This window comes from Lepisma saccharinum, chromosome 21 (assembly GCF_977018435.1).
Source record: "Lepisma saccharinum chromosome 21, izLepSacc3.1, whole genome shotgun sequence".
Classification (NCBI taxonomy): Eukaryota; Metazoa; Arthropoda; class Insecta; order Zygentoma; family Lepismatidae; genus Lepisma; species Lepisma saccharinum.
The window spans coordinates 32,052,181-32,066,864 of record NC_139249.1 but is presented as its reverse complement, the minus strand read 5'-3'; positions in this window follow the sequence as shown (position 1 = coordinate 32,066,864).

The following is a 14,684-nucleotide window of genomic DNA, read 5'->3' as shown; positions in this document are numbered from 1 at the left end:
TTCTAGTCTAGGTTTTTTTGTATAAAATAATCTTGTGTTGCGTGTTGTGCGCATAGGTACTCGAAAGTGGAATTCCTCAAGAAGTGTGTTGCAGCGGATTTTGCCATTCACAATTTTGTTTAAATAACTGAAATCATTCTGCAAACGTCGCTGATAATCAGTTTGTAAGTTTAGAAAAGACAAGAGATGCGGAGATGAAAAATTGCGTAATGAGGGAACCCTGTGATGGACTATAGCTAGGAAGAAGTGAAGGACTGAATCGATTCTAGAGAGATGAGTGGGACACGCCGTGGACCAGACGGGAGAGCAGTATTCTATTATTGGGGAGATGAATGATTTGAAGTACACGGTGAGGGCTGAGATGTCACTAATTTCAGTGAAACGGTAGAGTAAACCTAAGAGACGCATGGCCTTTTTTGTGGTGAATAAAATATGCTCCTCAAATGTGAGCTTTTGGTCGAAAACAATGCCTAGGTCTTTGTGAGAGGATGCTGCTTTGATGTTATTGCCAGCGATGGAGTAAGATGACTAACAGATTCTTCTTGAGAGAGATAGTGAGAGTAGTACACTTGTCAGGATGTAATGTAAGGTCCCATGTCAGGCACCAGGAAGTAAATGTTGCTATGTCATTCTGAAGAAGATGAGTATCGTCGGAAGTGGAGATTTCTCTGAAAATTTTACAGTCATCTGCGAAAAGAAGGTAATTGCTAGAGGGAGCTGTGAGATGGTCGGCAAGGTCATCGACGAAAAATATGAACAAGAGAGATCCTAGAACACTACCCTGCGGAACTCCAGAGAGGACAGGAAGAAAGTTAGAAACAGTTCCTGGAAGAACGACACATTGTTGGCGATCGGTAAGGTAATCTGTGAGAAGGGTTAGAACTTACGGACATTTCGAAAAATATTGAAATTTGAGTACATAAATAACGTATTTTTTTCATATTTTACCAGTTTTACGGCATGTGAATCCGAAAGAGAATATGTTACTTATGTGCAATGTCAAATTCATTTGAATATTAGTTTCATGTTCAGTTCAAATATATAGCCTACGTTCACATCTGGTTCTAACAATTCACTATGACAATTAAGTGGAACAATGCATCAAACGACAATGTTCATTACTTCCAGAGAAATAGCATTGCATCAGAATGGAAAACAATCGTGAATTCTCTAAGTAAACACGGAACAAGCGGTTAAAAATTGCATGAAAATTACGAAGACATTCTTATCAACCTAATAGGTAAGTGAGACAATCCTATAAATTATACTCAATGACAAACTTAGAATACTAATTTTCAAAATCTACTGGCTACGTGAAGACCTACGTGACTTCCCAGCGTTGCCAATTCTTATACATAACAAGATGGAACTATTAAGGTATTATCCATATATTGTACTTCCTGGAAAGAAGTATGCGAGGTATTATCAGGAATTTTCGGAACTGGTGCTGCCATCTGAACATAAGGTGTAGGTAGTAGAGTATCTTGAAAGTTAGTGCAGAAAATTTCATGTAGGTGGGAGAAAACGCTGATCATTGTCGCCCTTTTATTTGGGTTGCGTATATGTATATGATATGTGGCGATTTCGCTAAGGGCCCGGGAAAGGAGCAGCGAGTGTACATAGCATTTTGTGCAAATCTCGGGAACAGTGCTAAGGAAACTCTGGAAGTGATAACACAAGTGTTCGGGGAAGAGGGCATGAGCCGAAAACTGGTGTTTAAATGACCTGCTCGGTTCAGGATATCGGACATCTGAACGATAAAAGTAAGCCAGGTGGAGAGCAAAGTCAAGAGCATGCTCTTCATTTTCTGTGACTTCAAGGTGACTATGCACAAAGAATTCGTCCCTGCGCGACAAACAGTCAATTTCACCTATTGCATGAAAATGTTCGAAGACGTCACCCCAAACATCGGCAACAAAAGACTGGCTTTTGCATCACACTTCCTCGTTCACCAGGGACATTTTGATCAAAAATAAAATGACAATCGTCATCCACCCACCCTACTCGCCTGACTTAACCTCTTGCGAATTTTCTCTTCCCTAACTGCTCGCCACTCGCTTAGCACATGTCCCCTAAAAAGGACTGCGTAGAGGTACACACTTGACCAGATTAAATAAACGAAATGAAATATGTTTATGAACCCATATACGTCGGGATTGAGAATGGCAGACACACAAGGAAAGATGGAACTTACCCTCTACTCTCTCTCAAAGAGATGTGATCTGCCCCCTTTTTCGATCCCTGCCGGCCCTTTTTGTCCTCGTACTTAGTAATTGCATTCCGTTAACCCCGGCAGTGACCGGAAATTTACCTGAGAAACTCCTGTCTCATCATCTTCGAGTTGCGAGACTCATACCTGCAACGACAGACATTCCACGAAACTGTTGGCCCAGTTCCGATTAGTCTTCCTGTGCTGGGCTTAAAACAGCAAATCAATCCAATCCGACTGAAGATTAAGTTGAAAGACTGTGGGTTTGACACGATTGAGATGGTCCAAACAGAAACGCAGAATAGCAGAATCGTTGGGACCGGTGTATAGGTGCGGAGGAGGGTGCTTCGAGGAATGGGCCCAAGGTGAGATTTTACCAGATGATAGCACCAGTCCAGAAAATTTTGGATACCATCTCGTATTTACAGTTAGCAAGGGAGAAGCTGATATACATGAAGATATAACCGTTGGATACTTTCCTTGGTTTCTTGAATTCTCGTGTGAGCCCCCAAAAATTTGCATAAAACATTCCGGGTACCAAGTTATGGGATACGTAAAGCGTATTTTCTTGTGTGTGTTCTAACCATTCTGCAAAAATATATAAGCTTTATAAACAATAACGAATGTGACATGAAATGATGTGAGAAAAACAACACATTCTCCAAAGAATATATTTTGTATAGTACTCCTTTTATTTCTTAGTGCAACCAGAGCAACTGCCAAACTAGCAACTTCAAGATTCCCAAAAGTGGTCAACTACAAGTGAACTACAAATTCAATCAGACTTTCTGATTTAAATACATTCACAGAGAACGCTTTTCAAATCGTTTCCTTCTAGAAATTCATAATGTCTAAGGTCCAACCAAATGTACCTATTGATTCACAATGCACACAGCAAAATATTTTGGGTACCGTCAAGTAGTTCAAGAGGAAAATTAACAGGTATACCTATCAACATATTTATAACGATATCTTTGAACTAATTTTTTTTTAAAGAAAATTAAAGTAAAGCACATAAAATTCTATTTGAATCTAACAGAAAATATTGATTTGAATGTCACGAAAGAATAGTTCCTAAAATCACGTTGTTAATTTTAAACAGGCAAAGGCGCTACTTTGAAACTGTAGCGACGGATCGAAACAAGAACAAGAAAAAAATAAGTCCACCACCCTGTATTTACGAACGTCATGGAATGAAGGCAAGTCAGAAAACGCACCATTCCGCGTTTACGAAGGTCGTGTAATGTCCACGGAGCATAAAACGCACCATTCTACGTTTGCGAAAGTCATGCAATGTCCACGGAGCAGAAAACGCACCATTCTACGTTTACGAATGTCATGTAATGTCCACGGAGCAGAAAACGTACCATTTTACGTTTACGAATGTCATGCAATGTCCACGGAGCAGAAAACGCACCATTTTACGTTTGCGAATGTCATGCAATGTCCACGGAGCAGAAAACACACCATTCTACCTTTACGAATGTCATGTAATGTCCACGGAGTAGAAAACGTACCATTTTACGTTTACGAATGTCATGCAATGTCCACGGAGCAGAAAACGCACCATTCTAAGTTTGCGAATGTCATGCAATGTCCACGGAGTAGAAAACGCACCATTTTACGTTTATGAATGTCATGCAATATCCACGGAGCAGAGAACGCACCAGTTTACGTTTACGAATGTCATGCAATGTTCATGGAGTAGAAAACGTGCCATTTTACGTTTACGAATGTCATGCAATGTCCACGGAGCAGAAAACGCATCATTTTACGTTTATGAATGTCATGCAATATCCACGGAGCAGAGAACGCACCAGTTTACGTTTACGAATGTCATGCAATGTCCACGGAGAAGAAAATGCACCATTTTACGTTTACGAATGTCATGTAATGTCCACGGACCAGAAAACGTACCATTTTACGTTTACGAATGTCATGTAATGTCCACGGAGCAGAAAACGCACCATTTTACGTTTACGAATGTCATGCAATGTCCATGGAGTAGAAAACGTGACATTTTACGTTTACGAATGTCATGCAATGTCCACGGAGCAGAAAACGCACCATTTTACGTTTGCGAATGTCATGCAATGTCCACGGAGCAGAAAACACACCATTCTACCTTTACGAATGTCATGTAATGTCCACGGAGTAGAAAACGTACCATTTTACGTTTACGAATGTCATGCAATGTCCACGGAGCAGAAAACGCACCATTCTAAGTTTGCGAATGTCATGCAATGTCCACGGAGTAGAAAACGCACCATTTTACGTTTATGAATGTCATGCAATATCCACGGAGCAGAGAACGCACCAGTTTACGTTTACGAATGTCATGCAATGTTCATGGAGTAGAAAACGTGCCATTTTACGTTTACGAATGTCATGCAATGTCCACGGAGCAGAAAACGCATCATTTTACGTTTATGAATGTCATGCAATATCCACGGAGCAGAGAACGCACCAGTTTACGTTTACGAATGTCATGCAATGTCCACGGAGAAGAAAATGCACCATTTTACGTTTACGAATGTCATGTAATGTCCACGGACCAGAAAACGTACCATTTTACGTTTACGAATGTCATGTAATGTCCACGGAGCAGAAAACGTGCCATTTTACGTTTACGAATGTCATGCAATGTCCATGGAGTAGAAAACGTGACATTTTACGTTTACGAATGTCATGCAATGTGCACGGAGCAGAAAACGCATCATTTTACGTTTACGTTTATGAATGTCATGGAATATCCACGGAGCAGAGAACGCACCAGTTTACGTTTACGAATGTCACGCAATGTCCACGGAGCAGAAAACGCACCATTTTACGTTTACGAATGTCATGCAATGTTCACGGAGCAGAAAACGCACCATTTTACGTTTACGAATGTCATGCAATGTCCATGGAGTAAAAAACGTGCCATTTTACGTTTACGAATGTCATGCAATGTCCACGGAGCAGAAAACGCATCATTTTACGTTTATGAATGTCATGCAATGTCCACGGAGCAGAAAACGCACCAGTTTACGTTTATGAATGTCATGCAATATCCACGGAGCAGAGAACGTGCCATTTTACGTTTACGAATGTCATGCAATGTCCATGGAGTAGGAAACGTGCCATTTTACGTTTACGAATGTCATGCAATGTCCACGGAGCAGAAAACGCACCATTTTACGTTTACGAATGTCATGCAATGTCCACGGAGCAGAAAACGCACCATTTTACGTTTACGAATGTCATGCAATGTTCATGGAGTAGAAAACGTGCCATTTTACGTTTACGAATGTCATGCAATGTCCTTGGAGTAGAAAAAGTGCCATTTTACGTTTACGAATGTCATGCAATGTCCACGGAGCAGAAAACGGATCATTTTACGTTTATGAATGTCATGCAATATCCACGGAGCAGAGAACGCACCAGTTTACGTTTTCGAATGTCATGCAATGTCCACGGAGCAGACAACGTGCCATTTTACGTTTACGAATGTCATGCAATGTCCACGGAGCAGAAAACGAACCATTTTACGTTTACGAATGTCATGCAATGTTCATGGAGTAGAAAACGTGCCATTTTACGTTTACGAATGTCATGCAATGTCCACGGAGCAAAAAACGCATCATTTTACGTTTATGAATGTCATGCAATATCCACGGAGCAGAAAACGCACCAGTTTACGTTTACGAATGTCATGCAATGTCCACGGAGAAGAAAATGCACCATTTTACGTTTACGAATGTCATGCAATGTCCACGGAGCAGAAAACGCACCAGTTTACGTTTTCGAATGTCATGCAATGTCCACGGAGCAGAAAATGTGCCATTTTACGTTTACGAATGTCATGTAATGTCCACGGAGCAGAAAACGTACCATTTTATGTTTACGAATGTCATGCAATGCGCTTTCTTAAATTTCTTACAAATGTAATAAAATATTATTTTATACAACCTGTTTATTTGTGTGCTTTAAATAATGGAAACAAATTTTACATTTATAACTGTCATGCAAGTCTTGCAAATGATTAATAGATATATTTACTTTTGTATCAACGCCATATTATCTTTATCTTTTGTAAGAATTGTGTCAATCGTAATGCTATTGTTTGAATTTTCCACCTCTGAGAAATATTATTTTCTTTCGTAGTCAAGTGCTTTTCTTCTTCGGACATCTTAATTGCTTTTCTTTTAATATATAAAAGTATTTGCAAAAAAATTAAAGAACAACAATAGCTACTGCAGTTCCATCTTTATGTGAGTTTTTAAATTTTAATAACTGGATTTCAATCAATTTACTTGTGACAATGATAAATAATAATTTTGGTAGAATTAAGATTAAAAATAGTCCATAATAATGTGTACAGTGTAAATTAAAGTATGGGGCTTTTCAATTTGATCCAGCCTAATGATATTGAAATTGTAATAAATATTACAATTTTAATATGTTTGGGCTAGTATAAATTTGAAAAAACCCATACTTTATATATTGGGTTGATGCATAAGTTCTTAGCGTTTTTTCACTGTGGCAAAATAATTTTTATTTTATACTAATTTGAGATGAACAAAGGAAGTAAATTAATCAGTAATATATTTTCCTTCATTGTCTATGACTGTCTACCAACGCTGGAGCAGTTTTTCAATTCATCGCCTGAAGAAATTGGCTGTTTCGGGGTTAAATGCATGGTATAGGCAAGTTTGAAGGGCATTTTCGTCAACGAAGATTGAAGATTGATGGATTGAGAGCTGAAAAGGTAGCAATCTGAGGGTGCAAGATCGGGGGAGTAAGGAAGATGTGGAATAACTACCCAACCAAGCTCCTGGATAGCAGCTTTTGTCATGTTAGCGGAGTGTGGGTGTGCATTATCGTGTCGCAGCACTTGATGCTGTCTTCTGGCTTACTTGCTGATTTGGTTGTTTTCATTTAAAGCGTGTGGTATCGTGAACCTTACCCACGGAATGCAAATATCTCACGATGGTTGAATGGTCACAGTTCAAAATATTTGCTAATTCTATAGTCGACTGATGTCGATCCTCCAATGAGTAATCACAAGCGCAACAATGCCACTCCAATTGATGAACATTAAGCGATAAAAAAAACTCCTAACACCGCAGTGTTGCCATATCAAACACAAACGCTACAAACTTATGCAAGAACCCAATATATTATAATCAATCAGCTTGCTCAGGTTCCTATAGTATCATCATTCTAGGCCTAATGGCCCGGCCCATAGTCAGTGGCGCAACATACAGGTCGACAATGAGGGCGGGCCCCAAAAAGGGTACGCATTATTCTCGTATTTCTCATGTACAGTCTCGGCAATAAAAATGGGACACCTGTATCCTGTAAGGCGTTATGTGTGTTGCCTAACTCTACGGGATAAGTAAATTTTAATAGAAAATTTTCATTGGCAACTTCTACCACCACCGTATAGTTAGACAACACACACAACGCCTTGCAGTGAAGCGAGTATTTCAGGATGTGTGTGTCCCATTTTTATTGTCTGTCACTGTACAACATCTACGCAAAATTATCACGGTAACTTGCTTGGACATTTTTACCCATTTTCCTTGTATTTTCTTTTTAATTTGTTAACAAGAAAGGAGATTTATAGTGTTCTAAAAACGCGGGAAAATAGAAAACTGTGAATTACGTTCACTGTGTAACCCAATAACTGAAGTACGACAGTTTTAAGAAACCTTAAAACAATTTATACCAGTTTTTTTGTCAAACGTTGTAACGATGGCAGATACACTGAAGAATCTTTGTCCAACCCGATGGTTTTTCGAGATTTCAATAATGTTATGCTTATGCTTGCATCGATATTATGGAGGTTATTTCGCGAATAATAATATAATCTTAAAAAGCGACTAAAATGCTAAGATTTATCATTGAAAAGACTACATTAATTTGAATTTATTATTCTGATAAGTAGAGCCCGGAAGTTCAGGCATTTATTTTCGTTAAAATAGGCAGGCAAAAAGTCATTTATAATGTGGAAAATAGGCACTAAAAATGAAAAAAAGGCAAAATAAATCGAAAAAAGGCACATTTGGAAGTCGCTTACTTTTATCTATAATTTCTGGCAAAATGCTAAAATCTAAATTGGGAAGAGCATTTCAATTTTCTCCATCTTCATTGCACATAACTACAAGGTGCTTTTTAAGTTCTGAACATTCATTGATAGTCGTCTGTCAGAGAGAATGTTTTTCATAATAGAAAATGATATTTCTACTTCGACAGAAGTTATTGGAGCATACATAAAACAAGCTAATGTAGCTGGACTCATTTCGGTAACAGCATTTTCACCTTTTATAATATCACATTGTTTTCAATTGTTTCAGGTCCTCATTTGCACTCTCTACCCGTTTGCACTTTTCCGCAACAGCTGACCCCTTTTCTCCTGGCACTTCCATCATCTGCTGCATAGATTCCTCGAACATTTTCATGGATGCTATAATTGTAATTGTCTCTGGCAATGCACCATAATGTGCAAAAATAAATTTGAATAGCACAGGGTTTTTTTTCACTTCAGGAATTGAAGCCGCTTCATTTTCTGGAATAGCATCGATCATCTCACTGATTTTTTCAAGGTTGTTAGCATAATATATAGATCCAGGTTCCCCATCTCGTCAAGACTGGTTGCTGAGGTAAACTAAGCTCAATCGCAACTTCCTGAAATTTTCGGGTTCGAGAGGGAGATTTCAGAAATATCTTCTTTGTGTTCGAAATCAACCTGTCCACTTCAGTAGTCAATCATGCACAAGAAATGTTAACCGAAAGGCAATATCCTAACTCAGCATGAAATACTTTTTTCTCACACTTTTCTCCTTCAGCGATGTTGAAACATGCGTGAGTTCAATATTACTTAAATAAGGCGAAAATTATTCACATAATAAACGAAAGAAAAATAAATGCCAAAAACGTTTTTTGGGAGAAAAATAATTTATATACACATTTTTTTAAAAAAATTGTCAAATTTCATTGAAAAAGGCAAAAAAAGGCATTATAATTAAAAAATAGGCAGTGGGGTCCCAAATAGGCAAAATTAAAAGGCTTCCAAAACATTCGAAACAACATAAGAAACGTATATCCGGAAAATGTTTATCAATATATGCAGTAGATAAAAAGAGGCATTTTGCCAAACTTCCGGGCTCTACTGATAAGGCTACAAACAAACAGTTGAAACAGTGAATTTGGAATTTCAAGTTCTGGAATCAGAAAATGCGGACTTGGAAAAAGTTTAGAAACTCGTAATACTCGTAATACAGACAGATTTCAGAAAGCATTGCCGTCGACTAAGACGGTAGCTAATACGAAGGCGTGCTGAAAAGTAATGCCTTCTATTTTTTTGTGACGGTGTAAAGACATTTTGGATTTTGAGCAACCACGCATTGTACTCTTCAAACTTTCCCCCTTCTCCATTCCAAGTTTCAAACTTACATGGTTGCTCAAAATCCAAAATGTCTTTACACCGTCACCAAAAAAAAGAAGGCATTACTTTTCAGCACGCCCTCGTATATGTGGAGTTAAACCAAATTTTAAAAATATAGAGTTTGGTATGTAAACCGTCATTTCGATGAACTACGAATTGATTAAAGATTTAGTAAATCCCAAGACATATTTTAGAAAAGCAGTATTTAATGTTTGTCCGTAAAGAGTTATAACTCAACTTCAAAACAGTTTTGTGGACCATGTACGATATTAGTCGGCTTTTCACAGTTCTTGTTCCGAACTTTCTGCAGCTTCAGACGAGTAATTTTACAGAGCACTGTTTGCCCTTTTCAGCGAGTACGAAAGTAATTTATCCTCCGAATTTCTTGAGTAATATTTAAGTTTCAGGAATGTGCTTAAATCTGAAGTAACTTCAACACCTGTCGTAATAGTTTTCCCAAATTTTCTTTTTGTTGATAACTCTACAATAGCTTGCAGTGTTTTCGATCTCTGCACCGCCTTCTGTTTGTTTCTTACGCTCCCCATGACTGCCGCTACAGCAGAACGATCTTCCTCAAAAATAAAACTTATAAAGGACTACCTCTGGAGTAGTATGACTTAGCCCAGACTTAGCAGACTCAGTATTCTCACTATTGAATTTGGAAAGGAAAGACATATTGATATGTGGTATTCTGTATAAAGTATAAAACCTACCCATGCTTTAAAAGTAGAAATTTTCAGACCTGTGTCGTGTCTAGTTTTACTGCCATAGAACTGAAATAATAAATCAAAGACAATGCCACAGTTCACACGTCTAACTGGGACTCACTTCCCTGATCACGAGACACTACAACAGAGTAATGACCAAAATCACGACTTTACAAAAACAACATTTCTCGTCTCCTCCTCCATCGATGGGAAAGATGTGTAAATCGGCACAGTGGCTATGTTGGAAGGGAGTAAAACTGCTGCCAAGACTCAACAGCACCGCTGCAAGCGTATCAAGCAATTATTTATTGAACAACCCTCGTATGTAAGATTCAACAATGAGATCGTACGTATAGAAATATGAGGAGGGCCTTCTCCTTTCAGGAATTCCTTATTTTGGTTTCGAAACAGGATCTTGCACCTTCCTTCTGGAAGTCCTCAGATATCTTTTTACGCAGATCTTTCTCTCTGGATTCTCCAGCTACCATTAGTCTCTCTTCCCCATAATTCTTTGCGAAGGAGTTTCGTTATTAATTCCTTGTTACGGTGGTCTGATTTTTTTCTCTTGGGGTCCTCGCAAATTAGATTTCCTTCTCTTCTTCTTTCGCCTGCTTATTTCACGGGGAACAGCTTAAAGCGAGGCAGAAATCGCAGTGAGGTAAAAAGGAAGAAGGGATTTATGTAAAGCATTCGACATGGTTACTAATCTTTAAACTACAATGATATATATGATGGTGATAACATAAATGTCTGCATGGTCTTACTTCTTGTCTTGCATTAAATTACAGTCACGGAAAAGCATAGATATACCATGTTAGGATTTACAGGTCCGGCATTATCAACATCGTTGTATCAACAGGTACGATATGCCACATAAATAAAAATTTTACAATACAATAACGACCTCATCGCCGAGTGACTTGTTCACTGCAGTTAGTCAACCAACAGAGTGAAATGGTCAACATTTTGCTCTGTTGGGATTTACAGAGCTGTTCTGTCATGGCTCTCTGAGCGTCCCACAATCGGCAGAAGTGAGGTATGGTTGGTGGACTACAATGTGATCCTCCCAGCTAGATCCGAGGGATCCGCTGACCAACAACAGGTGCGATCCTCCATTCATATTGGGGATTAGGCCTAGAGCTGACAACTCTGCACTGTAAAAAGACATGTCAAGAAACAGCAATATGAGGCCATGCATGTTCCCAAGGTAAAATATTCCGGAATGTTCTGAGCCTTTACCGGCCTGGGGCATTTCAGTGTACAGTTAATGAGATAGTTAAGTATAAATTAGATGTAGTAGCTGTCCAGGAAGTTAGGTGGCCAGGAGAAGGGAATTGTAAAACTAAAAATCATACTTTTTTCTATGGTGGTACTGAAAATCATAATTTTGGAACAGGCTTTTTCATAAATAATAGAATTATCTCGGCTCTTAAAACAGTAGAATTTATTAATGATAGGATATAATATGCAGTTTTACAGGGTAGGTGGTGTAAAATTATTTTAATAAACATACATGCACCAACGGAAGATAAAGATGATAATACTAAAGATGATTTTTATGCAGAGTTAGAACAGGTCTTTGATAAATTTTCTCAGTATGATATGTAAATTCTGTTAGGTGACTGTAATGCACAGATTGGGAAAGAAGAGACATTTAAACCCACGATTGGTAAAGAAAGTCTTCATGAATTAAGTAATGATAATGGTATAAGATTGATTACTTTTGCAACCTCAAAGAATTTAATTGTGAAAAGTACCACTTTTAAACATAAAGATATCCATAAATATACCTGGTCTTCTCCAGATGGTAAAACTCATAATCAGATAGATCATATTCTCATTGATAAGAGAAGGCATACTAGTATAATTGACGTTCGTACACATAGAGGTGCTGACTGTGCCAGTGGCCATTATTAGTAATTGCTAAATTAAGAGAAAGACTCTCAGTGATAAATCATAAGCAACAAAATCTAAAAGTTATAAAATTTAATACAGGAAAATTTGCTGATGAAAGAATTAAGAAAGATTATCAAATTAAACTGTCAAATAGATTTGATGTTTTGTAGGATTTAAATGATGATGGAAATATAAATGAAACAGACGTAAGAAAGAATTGAGAGCACATACGTAATGCAATAGAATCAGCAGCTAAAGAAAGTATAGGATTCCATAAACCAAGAAAAAGTAAGCCATGGTTTGATAATGAATGTCATAATCTAATAGAAATAAGAAATCAGGCTAGACTTAGGTGGTTAAATAACTCTGATGATACAAATCTAAGCAATTATAATAGAATAAAGCGAGAAGTTAACCGCACGTTTAGAAGTAAAAAAAAAGAGATTACTTGAAAAGCAAAATTAACGAAATTGAAACAAACAGCAAAAACAAAAATATCAGAGATTTATATAAAGGTGTAAATGAATTTAGAAAGGGGTGGCAACCTAAAGTAAACTTGATAAAAGATAAAGACGGTGATTTTCTAGCTGACCCAAGCGATATTCTAAATAGATGGAAGAACTACTTTAATGACCTTTTAAATGTACATGTAGGAGATAAATTAGAAGTAAATGGAGTACACACAGCAGAACCTTTAGTTCCAGAACCTAACTTGACTGAAGTTAAAGATGCTATTAAAAGGCTAAAGAATAACAAAGCACCTGGCATTGATTTAATACCAGCTGAGTTAATTAAATATGGTGGAAATTCATTAATATGTCAAATTCATAAATTAATTGATTTAATATGGAATAAAGAAGAAATCCCTCAACAGTGGAAAGAATCCATAATTGTTCCTGTGTTTAAAAAGGGTGATAAAATGAACTGCAATAATTACCGTGGAATTTCTCTACTCTCAACAACATATAAAATATTATCTAACATTCTTTTAACAAGACTAACCCCATATGCTAATGAAATTATAGGTGATTATCAATGTAGATTTAAACGTAACAGATCAACTACAAATCAAATTTTTCACATCAGACAGATACTTGAAAAAAAGTGGGAATATAATCAAAATGTCCATCAGCTATTCATTGATTTCAAAAAAGCATATGATTCAGTCAAAAGAGATAAATTATATAATATATTAGTCGAGTTTGGAATACCTAAAAAGCTTGTTAGTATGATAAAAGTATGCACCAGTGAAACAGAAAGTAAAATTCGTGTGGGTATGAATGTGTCTGACAAATTTACAATTCATGATGGGTTAAAACAAGGAGATGCATTATCTCCATTGATCTTTAATTTTGCCTTAGAATATGCTGTTAGGAAGGTAAGAGAAACTAACGAAGGACTAAAATTAAATGGTGTGACTCAGTTGTTAGCATATGCAGATGATGTAGACTTATTAGGGGATGATATAAATGCAATCAAGAATAATGCTAAAATATTTTTCAAAACTGCTAAAGAGATAGGTTTGGAAGTTAACAAAGAGAAAACTAAATATATGCTTACAGGCCGAAACCAAGTGTTAGGTAATAATCAAAATCTAATTATTGATAACAACTCGTTTGAACCAGTTTCCAAATTCAAATACTTAGGAGTAATACTAACAAATGAAACTTATAATAAAGAGGAAACAAAAAGTAGGCTTAATTCAGGAAATGCATGTTATTTCTCTCTTCATAAACTTTTGTCTTCTAGTTTAATATCTAAGAAAGTAAAAGTTAAAATATACAAAACAGTAATTTTACTTGTAGTATTATATGGGTGTGAAACTTGGTCTCTTACATTGAAAGAGGAACATAAATTGAGAGTATTTGAAAATAAGATCCTTAGGAAAATCTTTGGACCTAAAAGGGATGAGAAGACAGGTGAGTGGAGAAGGTTACATAATTTAGAACTACATAATTTGTATTGATGTCCAGATATTATTAGAATAATTAAATCAAGAAGACTTAGGTGGGCAGGCCATGTGGCACGAATGGGGGAGGAAAGAGGAGTTTACAGGATTCTTGTTGGGAAACCTGATGGTAAGAGACCTGTAGGAAGGCCATGACGAAGATGGAGGGATAACGTTGAGATGGACCTAAAGGAAATTGGTAGGGATGGAAAAGAGTATATAGATCTTGCTCAGGATAGGGACAGATGGAAGGCCTGTGTTGCTGCACCCATGAACCTTCGAGTATAAGAAGGCTAGAGATTTAGTTAGTTATACAATAACACACACCAAAAAAGAAGGTTTCATAAAATCGGACTTCATCATCTATATTCATCCATTGATATTATTAAAGCAATAAAGACTTGTTGGGCAGATCATGGGAGAGAATACAGTAGATCTTTGTTTGGGTAACATGATGGTAAGAGACCTACAGAACGTTCAAGACGAAGATAA